General features: G+C 52.1%; 1 protein-coding gene across 1 annotated transcript in view; it reads left to right on the top strand.

The window, feature by feature from the left end:
- LOC147728645 (serine/threonine-protein kinase Nek1-like) overlaps positions 1-25153 on the top strand; it is a 460469-nt gene that overhangs the window by 374358 nt on the left and 60958 nt on the right. The window lies entirely within an intron of this gene.

Below are 25153 nucleotides of genomic sequence, written 5' to 3'. Positions count from 1 at the left end.
ACGCGCCCAGCCTGAGCCGCCATCTTGGACACTTCATCACGAGGCCGCCTGGCCCCCGATCGACCCCAACCCTGGGCCCAGCCCGGCCTCAGACATTCCGGCACCACCCTCCACCCAGGAGGTGAGCGGGCTACTTGGCAAGTCAATGGGAGAAAGAGGTGCCGATGGCTCTCCCCCGCCAAGTGCCGCTCGCCCATCGCCTCCCCGGGCGCTGGCTCCACCCCCCTGCTGGGTGTCTGGACTCCCTCATCCCGGACCTCCCAACCTCCAAGTGCGAGGGTCCGGACATCAAAGCACGCCAGCCCTATAACTGGGGCAGCTCCAGAGCAGGAAGGCAGTTGTATCTTGGAGTCGAGAGACGTAAAGAGGAACTCATCCTGGACGGACTACTGGCGCTGCCGTAGCTCTGTCCTGTGCACCATCATCCTGCCTGTTGGCGCTGCCACAGCCGTCGTAACCTACAGTCTTCATCGTCGTCGGGACCTGCTGGCGTGGCCGCGGACCGTTGTAACCGTCATCTTTCATCGGGACCTGCAGGCTCCGCCGCGGACCGTCATCTTTCCTTCATCCATCTCGGGACCTGCTTGGCTCCGCCACGGCCCGATCATCTCGAACGCCGAGCTCGAGGATTGAGAGCTATTTTGTACTCATTGGTAACTAAGACTGTCCCGCTACCCCTTTCCTCAGCCAAAGACTTGAATCGAGGGGACCCCTGAGTCCAGACCTCCTTGTATCATACCATCGTAACCTAAGAATTGCATATAAAGTCTCGTTAAACTTCAGTCTTGTGTGGTGTCCGTCTGTGGGGGGGAAGTTACTTGTCTGTACAGTCGTTGGAGACGGCTCTCCCCGGAGACCTCTCCCCGTAATCTCGGCCGACCCTCCCGGTCCGTCTAACATTGGTGGCCAGCGGCGCGATCCGAATCACCGCATAACGTACAGAGAGTAGCTCACCCCACAACGAACCACAATGACAACTAAAGAAAGCGGATCAACTGAGAAGTTCTAAATGGAAAAACTAGAGGAGTACAGTCATCGTGAACTAAAGCAGTTCTGCATCGAACTAGGTATCGCTACCACCGGACTAAGCACCAAGGACGATTTTAAGCATGCCCTAGAATCGTGGGCAGAGACCGGGGATGCCGAAGCCCCTGAGCAAAGCACCGCGAAAAAAACCAACACGGCCCCTGAAGGGCAAAGAACCGGTCTCTCGCAAGACGAGATCCAAGAAAGAGAAAAAACGCGACTACACGAGCTAGAAATGGCCCGACTCAAGATGGACGTAGAACTCAAGTTGGCCGAACAAAAAATCAACTTAGAGCACCTACGTCTCCGAGAAGAAAGAGAGGAGAAACAGAGACAAAGGGAGCTCGAGGAAAAGAAACTGGCGTACGAGCACGAACGGAACCTAGCCGAGATCAACCTGCGCAAGCAGAATAAAGAGTTAGGGGTGCCCGAGAGACCACACACCCCAGGGACCACGGAGAAAAAGGTACACATCCCCAAGGATGTGGTCCGAGAATATTTCCGAGAGGACGACATCCAGCAATGGTTTAAGGCCTATGAAATCGCTATGACTGCGCACCGGATCGATAGAAACGATTGGGGAGCCGGCCTATGGGGCAGATTCCTCAATGAGGGCCGCGATACCCTGTTACAGCTCCCAGACCACCAGATGACCTCCTACGACCATATGAAAGCGGCCCTCCTCACCCGCTATGGCCTCACGCCCGAGATGTACCGTCAGAGGTTCCGAGACTGCACACGCATCCCGGGTACAACTTGGGTGGACTATGTAACGTACTTTAGCCGAGCTTTCGAAGGCTGGATCAAAGGAAACAACGTCACGACCTACGAGCAGCTGTTCAATCTGATGGTATGGGAGCATCTGTCCAACAATTGCTTCATTGAACTACGCCAACACCTCCTCGACAGCAAGTTAACCGATCCCCGGCAGCTCGCAGCCGAAGCTGACCGGTGGGAGATCACCAGAGTGGGCCGGAATGGGTCCTACGAGCAGAGCAGGAACAACAATGGTCACCACCGACCCAGAGGAGGAGGAGGGGGCCAAGGACGAGGAAGAGACAACACTCCGGCCGCCCCCGCTACCAGCACCACCCCCCCGGCCAACCGGGGCAGCACCCCGGCGCGACCAGGGTACAGAGCCAATGTCACGTGCCACCGATGCCAACGAGTCGGCCACTATGCAAACGACCCAAGCTGCCCGCAGTATCAGAGTCCAAAACCCCGCCAAGTGGCCGCCGCGGCACTAGGGGAAGAACAGATCTCCGAGGAACCAGAAACAGGCGAGCAAGAGTATCAGGAGTGGGAGCCAGCCGCCATGACTCTCGCGTGCTTAGGGGGAAGAGACATGGTCCCGCGGGTCCCCCTACCCGCTAACACCCAGAAGTACAGCCAATGGGTGAGCATCAATGGACGACGGGCCGAAGCCCTTCGGGACACCGGGGCCAGTGTGACAGCCGTCCGCTGTCACCTGGTGACCCCAGAACAATATCTACCGAACATTCTCTGCCCTGTGCGATCAGCCGACAACTCGGAAAGTCTGTGTCGGATGGCCTGCGTCCCCTTTGAGTGGGGAGGGGTCTCCGGCATGTTGAAGGTGACGGTCCGAGACGACGCCCCCGTGGACTGCCTCCTCGGAAATGACCTGGAGAGCTCCCCGTGGGCAGCCGTGGAGCGAAAAGAACACTTAGGGATGTTAGGCGTCCCGGACTGGGCGTGCGTCACCACCCGGTCCATGGCCGCCCGTGCCAACCATCACCCGGAAGAACCAGAATGGCCGGCGCCACCGCCTCCGGTCGCCCCAGCCGAGACCACCGACCATGACACCCCCCTCGAACCTGCTCAACCTTCCGACCTCGCTAACCTTGACCAGTGGGCCCAAGAGGGGGGGCCCACACAAGAACAATTTCGCCAGGAACAGAAGACCTGTCCCTCCCTAGAGGGACTTCGCCAACAAGCGCTCGCCCAAAGCGCAGGGGATACCTCCGGAACTCATTGGGTCTACTGGGACAGTGATCTGTTGTACAGCGAGCAAAGAGTCGCCGAGCTGGGGGCCAACCGAGTACTAGTAGTGCCCCTCCGCTTTAGAGACTTTCTGCTAAACCTGGCCCACGATGTCCCCCTGGCAGGGCACCTGGGACAAGATAAGACCTACAGTCGCCTAGTGACCCACTTCTTCTGGCCCAAAATGAGAAACGATGTGCACCAGCATTGCCGATCTTGCCCCACGTGCCAAGCCAGTGGGAAGAGCGGCCGCAAACTAAAAGCCCCCTTGCAACCTTTTCCAGTAGTCACGACCCCATTTGAGAGGGTCGGAATAGACATTGTGGGACCCCTGGACCCGCGTACAAAACAAGGCCATCGCTTCATTCTGGTGCTAGTAGACCACGCCACCCGCTACCCTGAGGCTGTTCCTCTCCGGACCGTGACAGCCCCAGTGGTCGGCCGGGCCCTGATGGGGATCTTCTCCCGTGTAGGGTTCCCCCGAGAAGTCGTCAGCGACAGAGGCACGAACTTTATCTCTAAATACATGAAATCCCTCTGGCAACAGTGTGGGGTCACCTACCGATTCACGACCCCCTATCACCCCCAAGGGAACGGACTTGTTGAGCGGTTCAACCGCACGCTAAAAGGGATGATCGGGGGATTGGAAGAGCCCCTCCGTCGCCAGTGGGATGTGCTGCTGCCGTGCCTCCTCTTCGCCTACCGAGAGGTCCCACAGAAATCCCTAGGCTTCAGCCCATTTGAACTGCTATACGGGCACCCAGTGCGGGGGCCGCTCAGCCTGATCAAGGAAGGCTGGGAGATGCCTCCGGCCAAGAACCCTCCAGATGTCTTCCGGTACCTCCTCACCCTCCGCAACCAGTCCCGGCGGTTCAGAGACCTAGCAAAAGCCAACCTAGAGGCCAGTCAAGAGGACATGAAAAAATGGTATGACCAGAACGCCTCATCCATTGAATTCGAACCGGGACAACAGGTATGGGTAATGTCCCCTTCGGAGCCATGCGCTCTCCAAGACAAATGGACGGGGCCCTTCAAGGTAATCGAGCGCAAGGGTCCTGCCACCTATCTGATCGATATGGAGTCCTCCCGGAACCCACTCCGAGTCCTCCACACCAACAGACTGAAACCCCACTTTGCACGAACAGAACTCAGCCTACTGATGGCCACAGACAATGGGGTTGAAGACGACTCCGAGCCTCTCCCTGACCTCCTGCGGACCCAGGAGCAGGACGGCTCCGTGGATGGGGTCCGACTCTCGGAGACCCTCACCAGAGAACAACGCCAAGAGTGCCAAGCCCTCCTGTCACAGTTCGCCAGTCTGTTCTCCCTCACCCCAGGTGTCACTTCCTGGTGTGTGCACGATGTGGACACCGGAGACAGCCCTCCTATCCGCCACCGGGCCTACCGCGTACCTGATCGGGTACGGGCCTGCATCCAGGCGGAAGTGGCCAAGATGCTCACGCTCGGGGTCATCGAGCCCTCAGACAGTCCATGGGCCAGCCCGGTCGTACTGGTCCCCAAAGCAGCCGCCCCCGGAGCCACACCAGAACTCCGGTTCTGCGTCGACTACCGGGGCCTGAATGAAGTCACCAAAACAGACGCACATCCCATCCCCCGGGCAGATGAACTGGTCGACCGAATGGGAGCTGCCCGCTACCTCAGCATCTTCGACCTGACAGCAGGTTATTGGCAGATCGGCCTCACACCCCGAGCACAAGAACGTTCTGCCTTCTCCACCCCCGATGGCCACTACCATTTTACGGTCATGCCCTTCGGCATGAAGAATGCCCCAGCGACTTTCCAACGGCTCGTCAATCAGGTCCTGGCGGGGCTCGAAGGGTTCAGCGCCGCCTACCTCGACGACATCGCTGTGTACAGCCACCATTGGACCGAGCACCTCCACCACCTCCGAGCAGTGCTGCAAGCCCTTCAGCGAGCTGGCCTCACGATCAAGGCCAGCAAGTGTCAAATTGGACAAGGGTCTGTGACCTACCTCGGACACCAGGTGGGAAGCGGCCTAGTGGCCCCTCTACAGCTGAAGATTGCCGCCATCCAGAACTGGCAGCCCCCTATCACCCAAACCGAGGTACGAGCCTTCCTGGGCCTCACGGGCTATTACCGAAGGTTCGTGAAAGACTATGGTACCATAGTGGGGCCGCTCACAGAACTCACGTCAAAGAATCAGCCCAAGAAAGTGAACTGGACCCCAGAGTGTCAAACGGCCTTCGAACAGTTGAAGGCCGCCATGTGTTCCGCCCCTGTGCTCCAGGCCCCAGACTACAGCCGGGAGTTCGTCGTCCAGACGGACGCCTCCGACCAGGGCATTGGGGCGGTCCTGTCTCAAGTGAACACCGAAGGCCTTGATCAACCGGTGGCCTTCATCAGCCGGAGACTCCTACCACGGGAGCAACGCTGGAGCACCATAGAGAGGGAAGCCTTCGCGGTGGTATGGGCCCTCAAGAAGCTCCGGCCCTACCTTTTTGGCACCCACTTTCGGGTGCAGACCGACCACCGACCCCTGCAGTGGCTGATGCATATGCGGGGGGAAAACCCAAAGTTGCTACGCTGGTCCATCTCCTTGCAAGGTATGGACTTCACAGTCGAACACCGGCCCGGGCCAGATCACGCCAACGCGGATGGCCTGTCCCGGTTTTTCCGCCTCGACGAGGAGAGTCCCCAAGAGGATGGGTAACTCTCCCCGCCTTCAGCTGGGGGGGACGCATGTTGGACAGGCCACGTGAAGGGCCGCTCTCCCCCGGCTCAACCAGGCCCGAGCCCGGTCACGCAAGTACCACACACCACCATTGCACGTCCTCCATCCCCTCAGGGACCCCTGCCTCGAGCACGTTAACCTCGTGGGTCCGATCCACTGCCGGCCCACGCGCCCAGCCTGAGCCGCCATCTTGGACACTTCATCACGAGGCCGCCTGGCCCCCGATCGACCCCAACCCTGGGCCCAGCCCGGCCTCAGACATTCCGGCACCACCCTCCACCCAGGAGGTGAGCGGGCTACTTGGCAAGTCAATGGGAGAAAGAGGTGCCGATGGCTCTCCCCCGCCAAGTGCCGCTCGCCCATCGCCTCCCCGGGCGCTGGCTCCACCCCCCTGCTGGGTGTCTGGACTCCCTCATCCCGGACCTCCCAACCTCCAAGTGCGAGGGTCCGGACATCAAAGCACGCCAGCCCTATAACTGGGGCAGCTCCAGAGCAGGAAGGCAGTTGTATCTTGGAGTCGAGAGACGTAAAGAGGAACTCATCCTGGACGGACTACTGGCGCTGCCGTAGCTCTGTCCTGTGCACCATCATCCTGCCTGTTGGCGCTGCCACAGCCGTCGTAACCTACAGTCTTCATCGTCGTCGGGACCTGCTGGCGTGGCCGCGGACCGTTGTAACCGTCATCTTTCACCGGGACCTGCAGGCTCCGCCGCGGACCGTCATCTTTCCTTCATCCATCTCGGGACCTGCTTGGCTCCGCCACGGCCCGATCATCTCGAACGCCGAGCTCGAGGATTGAGAGCTATTTTGTACTCATTGGTAACTAAGACTGTCCCGCTACCCCTTTCCTCAGCCAAAGACTTGAATCGAGGGGACCCCTGAGTCCAGACCTCCTTGTATCATACCATCGTAACCTAAGAATTGCATATAAAGTCTCGTTAAACTTCAGTCTTGTGTGGTGTCCGTCTGTGGGGGGGAAGTTACTTGTCTGTACAGTCGTTGGAGACGGCTCTCCCCGGAGACCTCTCCCCGTAATCTCGGCCGACCCTCCCGGTCCGTCTAACAAGCTGTATGCTTCAACATTTTAACAGACCCCGCCAGTAGGTGCATTAACCCACAGAGGTATCTCAATTTGAATTGAACACGTGTCTTGTAAATTGCAGTGTTCAAAGGCTCCCGTGACAGCTCTTCAGACTAATTCGCCAGCTCACTGGGATGGGTCACAGAAGTCCCAGGAAACTGAGCAATCATAATTTATGAAGCTTCCATGAGGACCACTGTAGGCAGAGGGAGCAGGGAGGGGTGAATGGGTCTAGTTAGAAATAGCTTCTTACATAGGCTTACGGTTGAAGATCACTCCACCTCACATGGCAGAAAAAGTAAAAGAACAAACTTTGACAAAGGCAATAGGTTTCGCCTTCTGTATTTGCCAATGCTGGCCTAGTGGTTTTGCAAAAGACGTACAGAACTGGCCCAAAAAACCAAAAACATAATATCCCTAATGCTGAACAGGTTTGGGGATACAAGTTTTTTTTTTAAAAGGTGATGTTGTGTATGACTACAACACATACAGTTATGGGGGACCCTAGGGCTAATTTAGTGACCAGCTCTGAGTACATGCCCTATCAAATATTCATCACAAAAAGGGTATCAGAGGGTCAAAATTTCTACAAGTGATTATTGGAGATAACGGTAGTGAGTTATTACCACTAGCCATACAACAGATCTTCTTAGTGAAAATAACAAGAGCCAGGTCAGTGTCTGGTCTCTAACACCCATCAGTCACCACTCGGAACCGCCCTTCATCATTTGGAGCACCTGGTCTTATCTCTATCAGGAAGGGGCTGACCTTCCTGTAGGCAGGCCGGGGTCGCTTTCAGTTGGATAGAGTCTAATTATGTATGAGTGATGTAACTGACGGGGTGAAAAGTGCAGTGCAAAAAAACAATGTGATACCAAAGGGTAAAGATAAAGTGAATAAAATTGGTTTAGGAAGCAAAAAAAATTTTTATTTGGATATAGCTCCCAACGCCAATATTAAAAATAGCCAAGACAGGGAAAAATTTATAAACTGTCTAGTGGTGGAACGTGGTCAACATGTTTCAGCAAATAATGGCTAAGTGGCCTTGCTTTCTTCAGGACCTTGAAATGACACTACTGCAAACTAAAAAACCCCAAAGTGTAAAGAAGTGTTTTTTAAAAAATTTTGAACAACTTAGATACTGTTATATATGTCACCTGGACCTCCTAGGTTTACTTGTTCCGTATCTTCTCACAATTTCAGTTGTTCACTGAGTTGTAAGAAGTAGAGACCTCACCCCACCTGGCTGCGGCTCAGGACATAGGTGAAGCACCGCTCTCTCCGTCGGTACTCCAACGCGGCATCTGTGCCGTCTTGTTATTTTCACTAAGAAGATCTGTTGTATGGCTAGTGGTAATAACTCACTACCGTTATCTCCAATAATCACTTGTAGAAATTTTGACCCTCTGATACCCTTTTTGTGATGAAGATGTTGTGTATGCACACATGTATTCGTCATGAGGCTCGTCGCTCCAGCTCACCACGCATGTGTCACCACACATGGCTGCGCACGTCACGACGCAACAGCTTGAAATGGTAGATAACAAAAGTGCACTGAAGCTTTTTCTTCATAGAAAGGAGCGACCCAGAAACATGTGCCTTCCGATTTTTTTTTTTGCTGGGAAGGCATTGTGGGTATAGGGGGGAGTGTTGGAGGGGTATGAGGATCTGATCAACAGGGGGATAAACAAAGGGGCATGGTAGGTGGTGGTTTTAAAATCATTTTTTTTAATGAGTGAAAGTTGTGGAGAGCGGGATGGTGAAGGGGAGCAGCACACAGAGAGCAAGGGGACTGAAGTGGGAGCAATACTACAGTGTCTGCGTAGATGTGGGCCTAGGGCCCAAGACACAACAGTACCCTAAAATCAGAGCGTGTGCTTACCACCTGCTACGTATTGGAATCTTGTATTTTTTTTATGTAGTCAGGCCTCCTTAAAAACGAATATAAAGCACGGGCAGTAGTAGTATTTCAGGGTGATCACTGATCAAAGCTCCTGGAAAAAGAGACATTTTATAAGAATACAGCACCCTCACCAACCGTCAGATATTAGCGTCTCTCTTACCCTGTTTTATGGACGAGGGGCCGCATTCCCACCTCGCAGGCCCCGAAGACAGGTGCGGGCCGGTGTAGACCGCAGCTAGCGTGATCCCAGAGGGTGCTGACCACTCGCACGTGGAGCCAGAGAGACAGGACCGGACTGGGAACCGAAACTGCCTGCCAAGTGCCAAGAGATCTTCAAATGGGCTATCAGGTATGTTTGTTTGTTTTTCACTCGTTTGCACCTACTTCTCACATAGAGACCTGAAACCGGAGTGAAACCAAGACGCTGGAGCAGGCACCCGCAGTAATGGGTTCGAATCCTAGCGGAATAGACCTATCCTTGTTAAGTCAATGAAATTCCCGTCATTGCTTATGGGAGTCAGGCACTTAAAATTAAAACGTCCTGATGCAAATCTTCTTGTTTATACTGTGACGTTTACGACTTGGCTAGAATCTTAAACGAGAGTGCCCGACGATTCAGATCTCAGAAATAAGTTCAAATAACCGCATTATTGAGACAGAAAGGAAACACACAGCCTACTTGCTGCCTGGCAGTACCTACTAAAATCGACGATCTCTTGAGTCTTCCTTCTTCTTCAGACGGCGGATGAGTGTGACTCTCGTCTCACAGACAGTCGCAGAGAGAGGGATGATTCCAGAACAACTTGAACTTCTAACGGTGCGCATGGCCAATCACTGAATGGCTTCATATGTGAAGTCACAGTGATTGGCCAGCATACAGTCAATGCTGAGTGGCCTGCCTGAGCCACCCACGCGGCATCCAATGATCGATTTGCCTGTCCTTCGCGCTGTTCACCAGCCAATCCTGGTGCTTCTACAGCGCCAGGATTGGCTAGGGGGGCCCACACAGCACTCGCCCTCTCGCCTTCCAAACGACGGGGCTGGCTAAACGCGCCCCCCCCCCCCCCCTGGCCCCTTCTGTCTTTCTCACCGTCTACATGACGCTGACGCGCATGCTCGGGTAAGTTTCTGCCCTTAATGCGCAGCGCAACTCCTGTTTCCTACAGCCCTGAGTTTAAATGCCAGCCAACCCGGCCCCACCCCCTACGCACTCCCTATTTCAGCGGGTGTGTCCCGGCCGGAACCCCCGCTGAAAGCTTTTATATTTATATTATTAGGACGGAAAGCTCGTTGTCAGCAGGTGCGTCCACCAGGCTTAGTGGGGCTAAGCCCCTACGCCCCAATGGACGCACCGCTGCTGGTTAATGGAAGAGTCTGTAGGTTCTGTCTCCAAAATATTCTTGATGTTTTTGGCTCTCTGGTAGGCGAACAGTGGTCTGTGGCTAAAGATACCCTGAAAGTCTGGTTCATAACTGATCATGTCCCAATTTTTCAAAATGATGTTCTTGATGACAATGCTTCTGGTAGAATATTTGGACTCGAAAACGGGTCACAGAGGACCCGTGAAGTTTAATCGATGTGTGAAGCACGAGAACCGCGTGCACATCACCCGTGTACGTAAGTAACTTAGTGTTGACGTTTACCGAGGAGTGCCGCCATCCTCATATAACTTGTTGATTCATACATTTTCTCTGGCCAATTTTGGCGAGCACCCATCTCAAGATGTCTTATGAAGAAATTGCCAGCACCACAGCCAACCGGGCTGAAACATTCGGGTTCACCCCGGAAGAAATTAGTCGTATTTACTCTTTGATCCAGGAAGTGGATCCATCCTCCACAAGTACTTTTTCTAACCCCAGCATGCTAAGACAACTATTATACTCCTCAAAAAGAATAATCAACCAACGTCTACACGCCGGAACTCTCATTAGATATCATAAAGATCAACGTATCCCTAGAGGTTTACGCATAGCCCTGAAGCCGTCTCTCTGCAGGAACAATCCGAAATTCACGGAACGATGGTACACCATCCTTAACCGTTGTTCGCTCAACCTAATCTTACTCATAGTAGAGGAACTTTCGAAAATCATTGATGATTTGGAAAAGGAAATAGCTCAAATTCAACGCAATCTTGATAACAATATGCCTAAAGACGAATTGGAAAAAGCTCTAGCTGACATCAATATTCAACTTGATAAATATACAAAAGAAATAAATGACAGAAAAATTTGAAAAGATAAACACGACACTATGGACTACAAACTGGGGAAAGTCTACAGTTGGGCTGAGGTCTACGCCCAACGTAGACAACAAAGACGGTACAGCAACCCTTCCTCAGATGAAGGGAGCTCCACTGGTGGCTCCACTTCACAAATGGGAGGCACCCCCTATGGAAGACCACCTAGAAACAATGTACCTCCTAAGCCTTCTGAAAATGTTTCCAAAACCAGTGCTTCATCATCTGGTGTTTCTTTTTTAGAGAAAGGCCCAACCATTACCGTCGAACCAGGCGGAGCAGAAACCGCAAAAGAGAAAACCACACCAATAGCTCAGGCAACCAGGAGCAAAAACCCCTATTCATTAACATCTCAAAAACTACGCTAACCAACTTACAATTGTCTACTCTTGAACGAGGTATTTCGTTCGTCCCGACATACAACACCTCTGAACTGGAAATGGAAGTAAGTCTATACAAATTCATGCGTACTTTGAGACTCAGTCATTTTTTCACTAACGTTTGTCCACCCACCAGTACTCCAGTGAGTCATACCTGTAAGGATTTGAAAAGCAAAAGTACATTTTTGGCTCCGGTCAGCCACAAAATATTTGACTCATACGAAACTATCACTATGAACTCCATTAAAGAATGTTTCAAAAAACCAAACCCCAAGCGCAACAACTTTAACCGCAGGGAATCTAGAGCTTTGATCCAAATTGCAAGTAATCCCAACATCATTTGCTGCAAGGTGGATAAAGGGGGAGCACTGGTAGTTATGGACAGTGATTACTATAACAAAAGCGTGACTGACCACGTTCATGATGCCAACCTGTACATGAAGTTAACGCATGATCCCACCGAGTCCTTCTCTAACGTACTAAAAATCATCTTGGATAAAGCAGTGACGATGGGAAATATCACCGATAAAGATCACAAATACCTGACACAATCCCACCCTAAATGCCCTAGCATACACATGCTTCCCAAGATTCATAAAAATCTGAATCATCCTCCTTTACGCCCCATTGTTTCGACAAAAAATTCCATCCATGAACCAACAGGGCAGTTCATTGACTTATACCTCCAAAACATCGTTAAGACTATATCCACCTATCTACGCGACACTACAGATTTTTTGAATCGACTTCAACAAGTGATCTTGGAGCCTGACACTTTATACACCCTGGTCATCATTGACGTATGTACCCTATACACATCGATCCCACATAACAGAGGTATTGAAGCTATTGAATCTTTTTTGCTGAACCACCTGATTGATGATGATCTGAAAGTTCTGATACTTGAACTCCTACAATTTACACTGTATCACAGTTATTTTTCTTGGAACAATGACTACTATCTATAGCTCGTTGGCACTTCAATGGGCAATTGCGCTGCTCCCAGCTACGCTAACCTCTTTATGCATCGTATGGAACTGGACCACATCTTGAGCAACAAAAAAGTCATTAAACTTTTAACCAATGCAACCTGCGATTCTAAGAACGTTGTTTACCTACTAAAATGTCCTTGCGGATTACCTTACGTAGGGAAAGCCCGAAAGAAAAATTAAAGTCCGTTTGACGGAACACAAGAGTACCATTAGAAATAAGACCACCAAAGCACCACTTGCGGCTCACTTTACCACACATCATCATAACCTGAGTCAATTGCGGTTCCTTGTTTTGGAGATTGTACCGTTGAGACCAGGTATGGACAACAAAAAAAGACTCCTACAAAGAGAAACGGTTTGGATAAAGAGACTTGATGCTTGCCAGCCTAGAGGCCTCAATGACAGAATTGAATATAGTTGTTTTCTCTAAATAACTTGTTGTCTCACTTGCTGTAAACCATTTTTTGATTCTTCTGATTCCTTGATCCACAACTTTTTTCTTGTTTACCACTATCTTTTCCATCTTGATCTCTCTTTCAGTGTGCTATCTTAGATGTCCGTTTAGGTTGTCCAGAACCTCCCTCACATTCTTTTGATCCTCAAACAGTGTGTCATTGTTGATGCTATATTCGTGTATTCTAGGACTCATTTGCCTACCCTCTAACCACTGTTTCGGTGTACCCGTCATTTCTCTCACTTTGTGTTAATTTCTCTCACTTTGTCTTTATTTCTTCATAATCATCGTATAATTTTCTTTCCTTTTATCGTACCCCTTGTTTCTCTTACATTCTTTTATTCTTTCATAATCCTCTGGTAATTTTCTTTCCTTTTACCTTTTTGAATTACCTTACGTCGTTGTCGCCTCACTGATTCTGTCAACTGTTTAATATTCCTACGTGTATTTTGTTTCATCCTTCAACTCTCTTTGCAACTTTCCTCACCCCGTTTCGTATATTTTCTCACTTTTCCCTCAATGATTTCCCTCTTTCTTTATTTTATTAATGATGATTGAACCTTTGTGTTGTTTGACTCTTCCAAGATGGCTGCCATCATTTGTCTGTTCACTATGTGTACCCTCATTCGAATTTCGTTCGTGATTTAGCTTAGCAATATGATTATTTTATTTTATGTACTTTCGTTGTATTTGTCTTGGGGCTTTGCCTCAGTACACCTTTGATTTACCATTATTATTTTGGCTTCTGTTATCGGTGTGTTACCCTTTTCTGTTATAGTCCATTTTTAGTTTAGTTTAATTTTATTTACTTCCGTGTTCATTCACGGAGTGCTGACCTACTAGTTAGACCTGTTATGCACTTTCCACGCAGGATATCTGGTAAGCCCTGATTATGGTATATTTATTTGCCGTTTGATTACACGGGTGCGTTACATTTAATGCGGCCTGTCTACGCAACTTGTTAGTTTCGTTCGGGTCAACACTAAGTTACTTACGTACACGGGTGATGTGCACGCGGTTCTCGTGCTTCACACATCGATTAAACTTCACGGGTCCTCTGTTACGATTTCACTGCCTTTATGATTAATGTCTTTTCCATCACAAGGTGGATCTTTGCCATTATTCCAATGTTCTCATGATCAATGCCTTTTTCATCACATGGTTTTATATTAACTCGCACAGACTCTGGTATACTCTCATATTCAGATTTCTGTTTCACCTTTAAGTGTTACTCGATAAGTCACAGTGTTGGTCTCAATATTGTCTGTCTTACTTACACACTTATTTCAGTATTAATCCACTGGTTAGGACATCTATTTAAGCTCACCCTTCGATCATTTATTTCTCTTAGTGATGTGCTCAAATTGTGGTAGATAGCTCCCCTTCCTGATATGAAATCTTTTATTTTCAGATTGTGATTTGTCCCCTGATGAAGGGCCACGTCCCGAAATGCATAGGGACATCATCAATACAATTGGATGTTGTTGAATAGGAAATTGCGTGCACCTTTCTTCAATACAGTCACTATGATGTAATACGTGACCTACAAAATAAACTCATTCCTAAATGGATTACCAATGAAAAAGACATTTTTATGTTTTTGCACCTTGATTACTAACATTGGAATGTACTGAAGGAGTCCTCGTCTCCTACAGGTGTGCCTTAGGAAGTAGTGCAGGTGACTCCTGCACTCCCCTTATCCTTGAGTTGAAATTTCGAGCCCCCACCGGCCGGGAGGGACACATTCCCTGGCCCCCAAAGATACGATTATAACCGTATTGATACTGACCTATTTGAACGTTTACCGAGGAGTGCCGCCATCCCCATATAACTTGTTAAAAGTAAAGTGCACCATACTGCGATTGCTACAATAGTTAATTGTGGATGCATTAACAATTGATGTGTGCACTGATGGCTGGTGGTGTGTGTGCCTGTAGAAATTGTGCACTGATGGCTGGTGGTGTGTGTACCTGGTGGAAGCGTGCACTGCTGGCTGGAGGTGTGTGTGCCTGGTGGAAGCGTGCACTGACGGCTGGAGGTGTGTGTGCCTGGTAAAAGCGTGCACAGACGGCTGGTGGTGTGTGTGCCTGGTGAAAGCGTGCATTGACGGCTGGTGGTGTGTATGCCTGGTGAGAGCGTGCACTGACGGCTGGTGGTGTGTGTGCCTGGTGAAAGCGTGCACTGACGTCTGGTGGTGTGTGCCTGGTGGAAGCCTGCACTGACGGCTGGTGGTGTTTGTGCCCGGTGAAAGCGTGCACTGACGTCTTATGGTGTCTGTGTCTGATGAAAGTTTGCACTGATGGTGTGTTTGTATGTGTGTGTGGTTGCGTGTGTGGTTGCATGTGTGTTGGTGAGTGTGTGATGGTGTGCACTGAGTGTGTGGTGGTGAGTGTGTGGTGGTGAGTGCGTGGGATCTTGTGTGTGGGGTCTTGTGTGTGGGGTCTTGTGTGTGGGGTCTTGTGTGTGTGGTGGACTTAGTTCGAGTTTTCATATCCTGCACACTCACACACTGCTCACCCTACACACTCACACAATGTTCACCCTGCACACTCACACACTGCTCACCCTACACACTCACACACTGCTCACCCTACACTCACACACTGTTCACCCTACACACACACACTGCTCACCCTACACACACACACACACTGCTCACCCTACACACACACACACACTGCTCACCCTACACACACACACTGCTAACCCTACACACACACACTGCTCACCCTACACACACACACACACACTGCTCACCCTACACACACACTGCTCACCCTACACACACACACTGCTCACCCTACACACACACACACACACTGCTCACCCTACACACACACACACTGCTCACCCTACACACTCACACTGGTCACCCTGCACACTCACACACTGCTCACCCTGCACACTCACACACTGCTCACCCTGCACACACACACACACACTGCTCACCCTGCACACTCACACACTGCTCACTCTACACACTCACACACTGCTCACTCTACACACTCACACACTGCTCACTCTACACACTCACAATGCTTACCCTACACACTCACACAATGTTCACCCTGCATCCTCACACACTGCTCACCCTGCATGCTCACATACTGCTCACCCTGCACGCTCACACACTGTTCACCCTGCACGCTCACACACTGCTCACCCTACATAATGCAAAAAGACCTAGCTCTGACCTTTAGCCTGTGTTGTAATCGTACAGTATGTTGTGAGTAGTTGCGCTTGATTGGTTGGGGCGTCCCCTCCTTGCTGCTCCCCTCACAGAGGGCCGGCTGCCTCCATGAAGCTCCCAAGACATGTGTTCAGCTGTTCTTTGTTTTAGCTCCTGTGGGTCAGTGCACCGTGTAAGTGCACAAGCATACCCTTCTCTCTCTGCACTCACTCTGCACTCTCTCTGCACTCTGCACTCACTCTCACTCTGCACTCACTCTCACACTCACTCTCACACTCACTCTCACACTCACTCTGCACTCACTCTCACACTCACTCTGCACTCACTGTCACTCTGCACTCACTGTCACTGTCACTCTGGCACTCACTCTGTGCTCACTGTCACTCTCCCACTCACTCGGCACTCACTGTCACTCTGGCACTCACTGTCACTCTGGCACTCACTGTCACTCTGGCACTCACTGTCACTCTGGCACTCACTGTCACTCACTGTCACTCTCACGCTCACACTGCACTCACTCTGCACTCACTGTCACTCTCACACTCACTGGCACTCTAACACTCACTCTGCACTCACTGTCACTCTCACACTCACTCTGGCACTCACTCTACACTCACTGTCACTCTGGCACTCACTCTGCTCTCACTGTTACTCTGGCACTCACTCTGCACTCACTGTCACTATCACACTCACTCTGCACTCACTGTCACTCTCACACTCACTATGCACTCACTGTCACTCTTACTCTGCACTCACTCTGCACTCACTGTCACTCTGCACTCACTCTGCACTCACTGTCACTGCACTCACTCTGCACTCACTGTCACTCTGCACTCACTGTCACTCTGGCACTCACTTTGCACTCACACTCACTTTGCTCTGCACTCACTCTGCACTCACTCTGCACTCACACTCACTCTGCACTCACTCTGCACTCCCTGTCACTCTGCACTCACTCCTCACTCACTGTCACTCTGGCACTCACTGTCACTCCCTCTGCACTGTCACTCTGCACTCACTGTCACTCTGCACTCACTGTCACTCTGCACTCATTCTGCACTCATTGTCACTCTGCACTCATTCTGCACTTACTGTCACTCTTCACTCACTCTGCACTCACTGTCACTGCACTCACTGTCACTCTGCACTCACTCTGCACTCACTATCACTCTGCACTCACTGTGCACTCACTGTGCACTCACTGTGCACTCACTGTCACTCTGGCACTCACTGTCACTCTGGCACTCACTCTGCACTCACTGTCACTCTGCACTCACTCTGGACTCCCTGTCACTCTGCACTCACTCCACACTCACTGTCACTCTGCACTCACTGTCACTGCACTCACTGTTACTCTGCACTCATTCTGCACTCACTGTCTCTCTGCACTCACTCTTCACTCACTGTCACTCTGCACTCACAGTCACTCGGGCACTCACTCTGCACTCACAGTCACTCTGGCACTCACTCTGCACTCACTGTCACTCTGCACTCACTGTCACTCTGCACTCACTCTGCACTCACTCTGCACTCACTATCACTCACTGTGCACTCACTGTCACTCTGGCACTCACTGTCACTCTGCACTGTCACTCTCACACTCACTCTGGCACTCACTGTCACTCTGCACTGTCACTCTCGCACTCACTCTGGCACTCACTGTCACTCTGCACTCACAGTCACTCTGCACTCACAGTCACTCTGGCACTCACTCTGCACTCACTGTCACTCTGCACTCACTGTCACTCTGCACTCACAGTCACTCGGGCACTCACTCTGCACTCACTCTGCACTCACTTTACTCACAGTCACTCTGGCACTCACTCTGCACTCACAGTCACTCTGGCACTCACTCTGCACTCACAGTCACTCTGGCACTCACAGTCACTCTGGCACTCACTCTGCACTCACAGTCCCTCTGGCACTCACTCTGGCACTCACAGTCACTCTGGCACTCACTATGGCACTCACAGTCACTCTGGCACTCACAGTCACTCTGGCACTCACTCTGGCACTCACAGTCACTCTGGCACTCACAGTCACTCTGGCACTCACTCTGGCACTCACTCTGCACTCACAGTCACTCGGGCACTCACTCTGCACTCACAGTCACTCTCACTCTGCACTCACTCTGCACTCAGAGTCACTCTGGCACTCACTCTGCACTCACAGTCACTCTGGCACTCACAGTCACTCTGGCACTCACAGTCACTCTGGCACTCACAGTCACTCTGCACTCACAGTCACTCTGCACTCACTCTGCACTCACAGTCACTCTGGCACTCACTCTGCACTCACTGTCACTCTGCACTCACTGTCACTCTGCACTCACTGTCACTCTGCACTCACTCTGCACTCACTCTGCACTCACTATCACTCACTGTGCACTCACTGTCACTCTGGCACTCACTGTCACTCTGCACTGTCACTCTCACACTCACTCTGGCACTCACTGTCACTCTGCACTGTCACTCTCGCACTCACTCTGGCACTCACTGTCACTCTGCACTCACAGTCACTCTGCACTCACAGTCACTCTGGCACTCACTCTGCACTCACTGTCACTCTGCACTCACTGTCACTCTGCACTCACAGTCACTCGGGCACTCACTCTGCACTCACTCTGCACTCACTTTACTCACAGTCACTCTGGCACTCACTCTGCACTCACAGTCACTCTGGCACTCACTCTGCACTCACAGTCACTCTGGCACTCACAGTCACTCTGGCACTCACTCTGCACTCACAGTCCCTCTGGCACTCACTCTGGCACTCACAGTCACTCTGGCACTCACTATGGCACTCACAGTCACTCTGGCACTCACAGTCACTCTGGCACTCACTCTGGCACTCACAGTCACTCTGGCACTCACAGTCACTCTGGCACTCACTCTGGCACTCACTCTGCACTCACAGTCACTCGGGCACTCACTCTGCACTCACAGTCACTCTCACTCTGCACTCACTCTGCACTCAGAGTCACTCTGGCACTCACTCTGCACTCACAGTCACTCTGGCACTCACAGTCACTCTGGCACTCACAGTCACTCTGGCACTCACAGTCACTCTGGCACTCACAGTCACTCTGCACTCACAGTCACTCTGCACTCACTCTGCACTCACAGTCACTCTGCACTTACTCTGCACTCACAGTCACTCTCGCACTCTGCACTCACAGTCACTCGGGCACTCCATCTGCACTCCCTGTCACTCTGCACTCACTCTGACCTCACTCTCACTCTGGCACTCACTCTGCACTCAGTCACTCTGGCACTCACTCTGCACTCACTATCACTCACTGTGCACTCACTGTCACCCTGGCACTCACTGTCACTCTGGCACTCACTGTCACTCTCACACTCACTCTGGCACTCACTGTCACTCTGCACTGTCACTCTCGCACTCACTCTGCACTCACAGTCACTCTGCACTCACAGTCACTCTGGCACTCACTCTGCACTCACTGTCACTCTGCACTCACAGTCACTCGGGCACTCACTCTGCACTCACTCTGCACTCACTGCACTCACAGTCACTCTGGCACTCACTCTGCACTCACAGTCACTCTGGCACTCACTCTGCACTCACAGTCACTCTGGCACTCACAGTCACTCTGGCACTCACTATGGCACTCACAGTCACTCTGGCACTCACAGTCACTCTGGCACTCACACTCACTCTGGCACTCACTCTGGCACTCACTCTGGCACTCACAGTCACTCGGGCACTCACTCTGCACTCACAGTCACTCTCACTCTGCACTCACAGTCCCTCTGGCACTCACTCTGGCACTCACAGTCACTATGGCACTCACTATGGCACTCACAGTCACTCTGGCACTCACTCTGGCACTCACAGTCACTCTGGCACTCACTCTGGCACTCACTCTGCACTCACAGTCACTCGGGCACTCACTCTGCACTCACAGTCACTCTCACTCTGCACTCACTCTGCACTCAGAGTCACTCTGGCACTCACTCTGCACTCACAGTCCCTCTGGTACTCACTCTGCACTCACAGTCACTCTGGCACTCACAGTCACTCTGGCACTCACAGTCACTCTGCACTCACAGTCACTCTGCACTCACTCTGCACTCACAGTCACTCTGCACTTACTCTGCACTCACAGTCACTCTCGCACTATGCACTCACAGTCACTCGGGCACTCCATCTGCACTCCCTGTCACTCTGCACTCACTCTGACCTCACTCTCACTCTGGCACTCACTCTGCACTCACACTCACTCTGGCACTCACTCTGCTGTCACTGTCACTCTCACACACTCTGCACTCACTGTCACTCTGCACCCACTGTCACTCTGCACTCACTCTGCACTCACTGTCACTCTGCACTCACTGTCACTCTGGCACTCACTCTGCACTCACTCTGCTCTGCACTCACTCTGCACTCCCTGTCACTCTGCACTCACTCTGCACTCACAGTCACTCTGGCACTCACTCTGCACTCACAGTCACTCCTGCACTCACTCTGCACTCACAGTCACTCTGGCACTCACTCTGGAACTCACTCTGGCACTCACTCTGCACTCACAGTCACTCTGGCACTCACGCTGCACTCAGTCCCTCTGCACTCACAGTCACTCTGGCACTCAATCTGCACTCACAGTCACTCTGGCACTCACTCTGGCACTCACTCTGGCACTCACTCTGCACTCACTTTCACTCTGCACTCACTCTGCACTCACTGTCACTGCACTCACTGTCACTCTGCACTCATTCTGCACTCACTGTCTCTCTGCACTCACTCTTCACTCACTGTCACTCTACACTCATTGTCACTCTGCGCTCACTAGGCACTGTCACTCACTGTGCACTCACTCTGCACTCACTCTGCACTCACTGTCACTCTGCACTCACTGTCACTCTGCACTCACTGTCACTCTGCACTCACTCTGCACTCACTATCACTCACTGTGCACTCACTGTCACTTTGGCACTCACTGTCACTTTGCACTGTCACTCTCACACTCACTCTGGCACTCACTGTCACTCTGCACTGTCACTCTCGCACTCACTCTGCACTCACAGTCACTCTGGCACTCACTCTGCACTCACTGTCACTCTGCACTCACAGTCACTCTGGCACTCACTCTGGCACTCACAGTCACTCGGGCACTCACTCTGCACTCACAGTCACTCTCACTCTGCACTCACTCTGCACTCACAGTCCCTCTGGCACTCACTCTGGCACTCACAGTCACTATGGCACTCACTATGGCACTCACAGTCACTCTGGCACTCACTCTGGCACTCACAGTCACTCTGGCACTCACTCTGGCACTCAGGCACTCACTCTGGCACTCACTCTGCACTCACAGTCACTCGGGCACTCACTCTGCACTCACAGTCACTCTCACTCTGCACTCACTCTGCACTCAGAGTCACTCTGGCACTCACTCTGCACTCACAGTCACTCTGGTACTCACTCTGCACTCACAGTCACTCTGGCACTCACAGTCACTCTGGCACTCACAGTCACTCTGGCACTCACAGTCACTCTGGCACTCACAGTCACTCTGGCACTCACAGTCACTCTGCACTCACAGTCACTCTGCACTCACAGTCACTCTGCACTCACTCTGCACTCACAGTCACTCTGCACTTACTCTGCACTCACAGTCACTCTCGCACTATGCACTCACAGTCACTCGGGCACTCCATCTGCACTCCCTGTCACTCTGCACTCACTCTGACCTCACTCTCACTCTGGCACTCACTCTGCACTCACACTCACTCTGGCACTCACTCTGCTGTCACTGTCACTCTCACACACTCTGCACTCACTGTCACTCTGCACCCACTGTCACTCTGCACCCACTGTCACTCTGCACTCACTCTGCACTCACTGTCACTCTGCACTCACTGTCACTCTGGCACTCACTCTGCACTCACTCTGCTCTGCACTCACTCTGCACTCCCTGTCACTCTGCACTCACTCTGCACTCACAGTCACTCTGGCACTCACTCTGCACTCACAGTCACTCCTGCACTCACTCTGCACTCACAGTCACTCTGGCACTCACTCTGGAACTCACTCTGGCACTCACTCTGCACTCACAGTCACTCTGGCACTCACGCTGCACTCAGTCACTCTGCACTCACAGTCACTCTGGCACTCAATCTGCACTCACAGTCACTCTGGCACTCACTCTGGCACTCACTCTGGCACTCACTTTCACTCTGCACTCACTCTGCACTCACTGTCACTGCACTCACTGTCACTCTGCACTCATTCTGCACTCACTGTCTCTCTGCACTCACTCTTCACTCACTGTCACTCTACACTCATTGTCACTCTGCGCTCACTAGGCACTGTCACTCACTGTGCACTCACTCTGCACTCACTCTGCACTCACTGTCACTCTGCACTCACTGTCACTCTGCACTCACTGTCACTCTGCACTCACTCTGCACTCACTATCACTCACTGTGCACTCACTGTCACTCTGGCACTCACTGTCACTTTGCACTGTCACTCTCACACTCACTCTGGCACTCACTGTCACTCTGCACTGTCACTCTCGCACTCACTCTGCACTCACAGTCACTCTGGCACTCACTCTGCACTCACTGTCACTCTGCACTCACAGTCATTCGGGCACTCACTCTGCACTCACTGCACTCACAGTCACTCTGGCACTCACTCTGCACTCACTGTCACTCTGCACTCACTGTCACTCTGCACTCACTGTCACTCTGCACTCACTCTGCACTCACTCTGCACTCACTATCACTCACTGTGCACTCACTGTCACTCTGGCACTCACTGTCACTCTGCACTGTCACTCTCACACTCACTCTGGCACTCACTGTCACTCTGCACTGTCACTCTCGCACTCACTCTGGCACTCACTGTCACTCTGCACTCACAGTCACTCTGCACTCACAGTCACTCTGGCACTCACTCTGCACTCACTGTCACTCTGCACTCACTGTCACTCTGCACTCACAGTCACTCGGGCACTCACTCTGCACTCACTCTGCACTCACTTTACTCACAGTCACTCTGGCACTCACTCTGCACTCACAGTCACTCTGGCACTCACAGTCACTCTGGCACTCACAGTCACTCTGGCACTCACAGTCACTCTGGCACTCACTCTGCACTCACAGTCCCTCTGGCACTCACTCTGGCACTCACAGTCACTCTGGCACTCACTATAGCACTCAGTCACTCTGGCCCTCACAGTCATTCTGGCACTCACTCTGGCACTCACAGTCACTCTGGCACTCACTCTGGCACTCACTCTGGCACTCACTCTGGCACTCACTCTGGCACTCACTCTGGCACTCACTCTGCACTCACAGTCACTCTGGTACTCACTCTGCACTCACAGTCACTCTGGCACTCACAGTCACTCTGCACTCACAGTCACTCTGCACTCACTCTGCACTCACAGTCACTCTGCACTCACTCGGCACTCACAGTCACTCTGCACTCACTCGGCACTCACAGTCACTCTGCACTCCCTCTGCACTCACAGTCACTCTCGCACTCTGCACTCACAGTCACTCGGGCACTCACTCTGCACTCCCTGTCACTCTGCACTCACTCTGACCTCACTCTCACTCTGGCACTCACTCTGGCACTCACTCTGGCACTCACTCTGGCACTCACTCTGCACTCAGTCACTCTGGCACTCACTCTGCACTCACTCTGGCACTCACACTCACTCTGGCACTCACTCTGCTGTCACTGTCACTCTCACACACTCTGCACTCACTGTCACTCTGCACCCACTGTCACTCTGCACTCACTCTGCACTCACTGTCACTCTGCACTGACTGTCACTCTGGCACTCACTCTGCACTCACTCTGCTCTGCACTCACTCTGCTCTGCACTCACTCTGCACTCCCTGTCACTCTGCACTCACAGTCACTCTGGCCCTCACTCTGCACTCACAGTCACTCCTGCACTCACTCTGCACTCTCAGTCACTCTGGCACTCACTCTGGAACTCACTCTGCACTCACAGTCACTCTGGCACTCACGCTGCACTCAGTCACTCTGCACTCACAGTCACTCTGGCACTCAATCTGCACTCACAGTCACTCTGCACTCACTCGGGCACTCACTCTGCACTCACTCTGCACTCCCTGTCAATCTGCACTCACTCTGCACTCACTGTCACTCTGGCACTCTCTGTCACTCTGGCACTCACTCTGCACTCAGTCACTCTGGCACTCACTCTGCACTCACAGTCACTCTGCTTTTACTCTGAACTCACAGTCACTCTGGCACTCACTCTGCACTCAGTCACACCGGCACTCACTCTGCACTCAAAGTCACTCTGGCACTCACTCTGGCACTCACTCTGCGCTCAGTCACTTTGGCACTCACAGTCACTCTGGCACTCACTCACTCTGGCACTCCTACACTCTGCACTCACAGTCACTCGGGCATTCACTCTGCACTCACTCTACACTCACAGTCACTCTGTACTCACAGTCACTCGGGCACTCACTCTGCACTCACTCTGCACTCACTCTGCACTCACTCTGCACTCACTCTACACTCACTCTACACTCACTCTACACTCACTCTACACTCACTCTACACTCACTCTACACTCACTCTGGCACTCACTCTGGCAATCACTCTGGCAATCACAGTCATTTTGGCACTCAGTCACTCTGGCACTCACTCTGCACTCAGTCACTCTGACACTCACAATCACTCTGCACTCACAGTCACTCTGGCACTCACTCTGCACTCACTCTACACTCACTCTGGCACTCACTCTGGCAATCAGTCATTTTGGCACTCACTCTGCACTCTCAGTCACTCTGCACTCACAGTCACTCTGGCACTCACTCTGCACTCACAGTCACTCTGGCACTCACAGTCACTCTGGCACTCACTCTGCACTCACTCCAGCACTCACAGTCACTCCGGCACTCACAGTCACTCTGGCACTCACTCACTCTTCACTCACTCTGCACTCAGTCACTCTGCATTCACAGTCACTGCAAAATAAGTAACACGCCGTCCCCCCAGCAGTTGTTTCCCTTCGCTTTCATCCCCGAGAAGCGTTCATTTAATATTGATTGGCAATCTCCAGGCGCAGCGGCTGCAACAAAGGGACGGGGAGCCTTGAATCCCAGCACCGTGAGCCGCGCCGACCCTCTATTACCGAGTGCCTCTATAGCGCTACTC

The sequence above is a fragment of the Lissotriton vulgaris genome, chromosome 3_1, assembly GCF_964263255.1.
Source record: "Lissotriton vulgaris chromosome 3_1, aLisVul1.2, whole genome shotgun sequence".
NCBI lineage: Eukaryota > Metazoa > Chordata > Amphibia > Caudata > Salamandridae > Lissotriton > Lissotriton vulgaris.
This window is presented reverse-complemented; position numbering and strand designations above follow the sequence as displayed.